This window comes from Ursus maritimus, unplaced genomic scaffold (genome assembly GCF_017311325.1).
Source record: "Ursus maritimus isolate PB19 unplaced genomic scaffold, ASM1731132v1 scaffold_1, whole genome shotgun sequence".
In the NCBI taxonomy this organism is placed as follows: Eukaryota; Metazoa; Chordata; class Mammalia; order Carnivora; family Ursidae; genus Ursus; species Ursus maritimus.
Window position 1 is genome coordinate 58,184,435 of NW_024423343.1, and position 6,666 is coordinate 58,191,100.

The window sequence follows — 6,666 nt, forward strand, 5'->3', positions numbered from 1 at the left end:
GGTGGCGGCGGCGCCGGGGCTGCTAAGCCGCGCTCGCCTTGTGGCGCACCCCCTTCCCACGCTCTTTCGGAGACAACCACACCTTCCTGCTTTCTGTGCCTCCCCAGCCTCAGCCAAAACGCTCAAGGACTGGGCCGCGCTCCGCTTCCCACAACGGTGTGCTGCTGCGAGACCGAGTGCGTTCCAGAAACTCTCCACTGTGATGCAAGCCCCACATTTTACAGGTGAAGAAGCCAAGACCCAGATTGCTTAAAGATCTGACCTTTGCCAAGCAGTGGTACAAAAATGCGAATGGACACGGTGGAATGTATCCCTAAATATTATCAGCTACTGCAGACCCAGAAGATGACTGGCAGCCCAACTTGAAGCTTTACGTGCAGGCTTTCTAGGCACGGTCAGCAACGTACTGAAAGGGTCCCTCGCCTTGACTGACTTTCTCTTTAACTGTCTTCTCAGCCTCACAGTTTGGCCGTTCCATCCCTTCCTCTTCTCCAATTTCCTCGACTAATGATGGGGTACCTCTGGATCTGGTAAGTTGAAAATGCATTTAATACACTTATCCAGCATCGTAAGTGAAAAACGGAATGTTTGTACATGGGTTGTTTACCCTGGTGATTGTAGGGCTGAGTTGGAGTTGCAGCTGCTGCTGCAAGCATCACAAAAGAATACTGTACCACTTTTTACCTTGCTTGGGGAAAGATCAAAATTCAAGGTATGATTTCCACTGAATGGGTATCGCTTTTGCTCCACTGTAAAGTAGAAAAATTATAAGTTCAACTGAAAATCGGGAACTGCCTGTAGTGAATACAAGCCTAGACAGTTTCTCATATTGGTTTAACCTCATAGAGCCGCAAAGCCAGCAATCTATGCTGAAAATCACCACTGTTGTCCTTTCCACGGCTACTTTCCCATATATCCATCCCTAGGGCTTTCATATGTCATTAGGTGCAACACAATTTTTCATGGGTAGTTTATCAATAAAACATGTATACATGTATATCTCCAGCAGTTACTGGTATAGAATAGCAATTCATTTCTCCATGGTGGTCAGGTCTTGGGTTGTATAAAAATATGATGTGTATAAAGAATGAGATGGCAATCTCTTTTTAGGGTGTATTAGTCCCACAAGTTTAGCTTGAAGGAGAGCAGTGCCCACCTGGAAACAGGTGTCGGTAGTTGAGAGGATGGGGTGGAAACAGCACCTGAACATAGTCTCTGAAAATGGTGCCTTTTAACAGTTTTTTCAGGTATCTGTTAACATGGTCGTTGTTAAAACTTGGGTGAAAATATCTTAGCAGAAGCAGTATGAACATAAGACCATGAGATATGTAGAGAAAGTAAGGGGGGTATCTCTTTTATATGTTTGCTGTTCCACCAGGAATACTCTGTACCCTCCAAATTTGGTCTTCCTTCATCCATTCCCTGAATGCTTCTTGAATGCCTACTCTAGGTACCTGGTAATGTTCTTGGTGGCTGGGAATAAAGCCACATGCAATTCAGATAGGATCCCATATTCAGGTATGCCTGCTCTTAGAAAGCACATACTATAGAGTCCAACATGGTAGAAGAATTTTATACCGTATCTTCAAAATACTAGAGCGCCTGCTCCATGAAAGAAGGATTAGATTTTTTCTGAGTGGCTGAGACAGCTGATGGGAGACTTAGGGGTAGAAACTATAGGGAAACAGATCTGACTCACACATGGAAAAACTTTGGATGGTTATTGCCATTTGACTATGAACTGGCAGCCTTAGCATACCCGGGGTTCTTGTCAGTTACCATTAGCGTCTAGAGCAGTTTTGTAATGACACTACAGGGAGAATTATAGGAAAGCAGCATGGTATAATGAAAAGAGCGTAGCGTCTGGTTTCAAATCCTGGCTCTGCCATATACTAGCTCTGTAGCCTTGAGTGAGTTACTTAAACTCTCTGAGCTTCAGCCTCCTTACCTATAAAGGGGGAGTAATACTATCTCCCTCAGTGACTGTGATATACATAGTGTAGCTGTTTATGTTAGCACAATGTCCAGGATGTACTAGACCCTCAGTAAATGGCATCTTTTTTTTTAAATCATTGTTGCTGTTTTTTTTTAAATTATTATTTCTTTATTAGGATTTTATCAGAACCACTCATACACATGTTTTGCCTAAAACTTTACCAAAGGTTTGGGATAAAACAATTTAAAATTAAATATTAGTCATCCTTAAAATAGTCTCTCAACCATTTCTGCTACTCCGCTGCACCCTCCTGTTTGGTTGCCTTCCCCCTTTTCCTTTTAGACCACTCCCTGAGCTCCAAAATCTTAACTAGTAAGCACAGTATTATTCAGCTCCCTTGACCTTGTTTGCAACTCTGCTGCTTTCCACCTGAGCATGTCAAGGTACTCAGCTGAACGGTATCAAGTTTTGCTTTTTGGTCAAAGGCTTAGTGTCTAGAAGCTGGAGAGAACATTAGATTTTTTTTTTCAGGTATCTGTTATCATGATGGTTGTTAAGACTATGATAAAAATACCTTAGAGGAAGCGGTTGTAGGGAAGGAAAAAAATGCCCTTCCCTGTCAGGTTTCTCCAGCTGTTTTAGGAATTAAATTGACATGAGACAGATTAACAGAAGAAAAACCCAAGATTTATTATGTGCACATGGAGACCCAATAGTGAAATTGACACTGAAATAAATGGCCAAGGCAGGCAGGTTTTATACATTTTAGGGAGACAATAAATTTAAGAGGAATTGACAGGATAAAGAAAACAGATGTTTGGGAGGTTTAATTAATAAGGAATTCTAAGAATTTGGGCTGAGGCTGTAGATTAGTAAAAAGGAATAAGGTTTGTTTCTACAGCTTTAAAGTCTCTGGTGATATGATGTCTTTTTACTTCTTAGTACAGGGAAGGTACCTTTCTTTCTTTCTTTCTTTTTTTTTTTTTTTTTTAAAGATTTTATTTATTTATTCGACAGGATAGAGACAGCCAGCGAGAGAGGGAACACAAGCAGGGGGAGCAAGAGAGGAAGAAGCAGGCTCATAGCGGAGGAGCCTGATGTGGGGCTCGATCCCATAACGCCAGGATCACGGCCTGAGCCGAAGGCAGACGCTTAACCGCTGTGCCACCCAGGCGCAAGGGAAGGTACCTTTCACATGGAAGATTTACTTCCTGCCTTTAGGGGGTACAGGGGAAGGTCTTTCCTTGTCCTGGCTGTTTCCCAAGTAGCTTTAATTCAAAATAATCAATATGCCATTGTGGCATATTTTAGGGTGGCCTGCCCCAGGCCTCTCCAGTTCCCTCTGAAACTTCCCTGGAAGTCTGACATAGGAAAAGCTGAGCTGGTGACTATGGAGAGAGAAACTGAGTAAATGAGTGGTAAGGGATCTGCAAAGAGAAAAAGGCACATAGATTAGAGTGAGGATGGGCAAACAGAGAAGAACAAGTCAGAGCCCATTTCCCACACCCCATTAAACTAGCCCGCCAGCCCTAGAGATAGATCAGTCCAAAAAAATGTCCGTGCTTCATTTACCTGCTGAAAATATTAATCCTTTCTTGTAACAGATTGAAGTTAGGTATTACTTGTCCCATTTGGTTTACACGGAAGGAACATTTTTTCACCAGTTACTGCTTAAGTTCCCCCTTGCTGCACTGCCAGTGTGTTATCGGGCATGATGATTTCGGAGTATCATAGGGGCTAAGCTGTTAACTTCTGACTGGAGTAGTTTCAAAGTTTGTGTAGTGGTATTGAACTCTTATTCCACTACATAGAGAGACTTAGGATTGCCTTTTCTAATTCATAATCTCCAAGATTTGGGAATAAAAACCCTAAATGCTGAAAAGAAGGCAGACTTGTGATGTACAAGCAGAATTTCTATGATTTTTCAACGATCATATTTATGTGGCATAATTTTACGAACAAAGGACCCAAGTTTGCACGTTGGCATTTAAGCTGGAGTGTTTAGTGACAGAAGGAGCCAGGTATGAGTCTACATTGTCCTGAATATTTAGGTGGGAACCGTTTATATACTTTGTTGCCACATAAAATAAAAAGAGGGATATGATTTACAGACAAGGTTAGGTTGAAACCTGTAATTTTATTTTTATTTTTTATTTTTTAAAGATTTTATTTATTTATTTGACAGAGATAGAGACAGCCAGCGAGAGAGGGAACACAAGCAGGGGGAGTGGGAGAGGAAGAAGCAGGCTCATAGCGGAGGAGCCTGATGTGGGGCTCGATCCCACAATGCCGGGATCACACCCTGAGCCGAAGGCAGACGCCCAACCGCTGTGCCACCCAGGCGCCCCGAAACCTGTAATTTTAAAAGGCTGGAGCATTCCATGACCTTTGCTGTTGATAATGTTAACTTCCATACATCTCTGTTTTTCATGTGCTCCTATCAGTCTGTGAGAGCAGAACGGGTAGCTGATGTAGGTCTATCGTTTGGTTCTGGCGGCTTTGAAGCTTACTTCTGTCACCCAGCCAAGGAAATCTGCAATTTCCGTCCACCCAAATATAGTTCGTGGTATTGGGCAGTCTAACAAGAGAGGCAGCTGAGCTACCTCCTCTTGTACAAGGCTGATACGTAAACCACTGGGTGATTTGGCAAACTTTTATGCTAGTTATTTTTAATCTCCTTGCCAAGTTTGAAAATGCCATTTTCAGCATCAAACCAGAGAGTTTGGTTGTAATACAAGCTTGGTTTATCACCCAGGAGAAGTCCAGTGGCATGTCTGTGTGCAGTGTAAAGGGAAGAACCTTCAGCTATTGTTTCAACCTTGACAAGGAATAGTCCTTGAGCTTCTGTAGAGATTTTCTGGGGCCCACGTAACTCACCAGGGAAAAAGGCAGAGTGACTTTCTTCTGATCATGGATATCACACCTTGTTGTTTACCCTTTGCCCATGCTCAGTCCCTCAGGTGTTTCCCTTGGCAGGGACATAGACCAGTTCGGGGTGTTTTTTGCATTATCTAGCTGTTGACATAGTCAACAGTCAGACTGATTAATGTTTGGTAAACTGGCATAAGTGGCTGTTTGGTCTGCGACCAACTTGTTGAAAAAGAGTTGGTAAGAAGACGACATGGGTTGGAGAAGAGCCCACAGTGGAAACTTAAGAGCAGGGAAGTAGGACAGATAGAGACAAGCATTCTCTAGAAGTCTGCCTTTTATTAAATGATTTATAAATGTGGAAAAAGTATTAGAAAGGTGTTTTGTTTTAATATCATGGGGTCTTTTTAAAAAGGAGGGGTAGGTGCAAGAGAAGTTTCTTGATCCATGGTCTTGGGAAAAGCTGTCTGTGTCATGGTGCCATCTGCTTCTGAGGCCTGGGACTGGGCCCTACAAATCCTTATTTTCAGGTCACCTGTAAGGGTCATCTCCCAGTTGTCTTGTGAGTGATGATCTGGGTCTATTTTAGTGTGGCTTGCTTGAATCCCAGGAGGATTTCTTTTCTATTTTGATGGCAGTGTAGGTGGTCAGCAGCACCTCGTAAGCTCCTTTTCAGCAAGGCAACAGTGCATGTTCTCTTTTAAAGACTTTGATGTACGTCCAGCCTCCGGGTCGAAAGGGGTGGCAAGGCTCCTCAGTTGGTGGAGGCCATGTCTCTTTTGGTAATATGCTTTGGTAATATGCTTCAAGTATAGTAGTTAGTTCTTGTATATAGTTAGTGATAGCATCAAATTTTCTTCACTTAATCCACAAATGAAAGGTTTAGAGATGTCAGAGATGCCAGTAGGCCTTGGGTTACCAAACACTGGTTTTTAAAAAAGTGATCAATCCATGTCTCCCATTTGGAATATGGGCCAAGTGCAGTGCTTCTGGCCATTGAAGTACAGTTTCTTCACAAATCTTTTCTAAAGTCCTTTTTAAGTCTCGATTTTTATGTTCCATTTGCCCTGATGATTGAAGTTGATATGGGGTGTGAAATTTTAATGAATGCCCGAGTTTTTGTAAGCAGGTTGTTTATCTCTGCTGTGATGAGTCCCTTGGTCTAACTCAATCCTTAAATGAATGTCAAAATGAGGAATAATCTCAGTTATTAATTTCTTTACCGCTGTTGTGACATTGGCACTTCTGGTCGGATAGCATTCAGTCCATTCACTAAACAGGCAGACAGTAGCCAAACAGGGAGAAGAGCTCAAGGCTGGGGGCAAGTCTATAAAATCCATTTGAAGTGCCACAAAGGGCAACGTGGGCTTAGAAGAACAGCTTGGGGTATGCTGATTCGGGAAGATTTACAAGAAGTGCACTGCGAAATAATTTGGTCAGAAATTTTGTGGATGCCAGGGCAGACCAATTGTCTTTTAGTTCCTTAATTACTCTGTTTTTTGCACGTTAACCTAAAAAATAAATTGCCAGTTTATTTTACCAGCAAAAATGGGTTTATGTGGGAATAGCAGAGAATTGCAGTTTGGCACAAGCAGTTTATGGCAAAATTGTAGGCAAGACTGCAGAACAAAGGAAAGCAGTGCTCTTTTATAGAGGGAGGGGAAGTTGGGATGGCTGTTACAAACAAAAAGTCCATTGGAGTAAATGGGGTGTTTGAAGTATAGTGGCTTTTCATTGGCTGATTTGTGACTGTCTCTCATTAGCTGAGCTCCTGGGATAGTAAAGTAGTTTTTACTTGCAAGGTAGTCTCTTCTGGTTGGGTCTGCAATTGAAAAGGAGTGGGAGAGTCGGAGAGCTCCCCC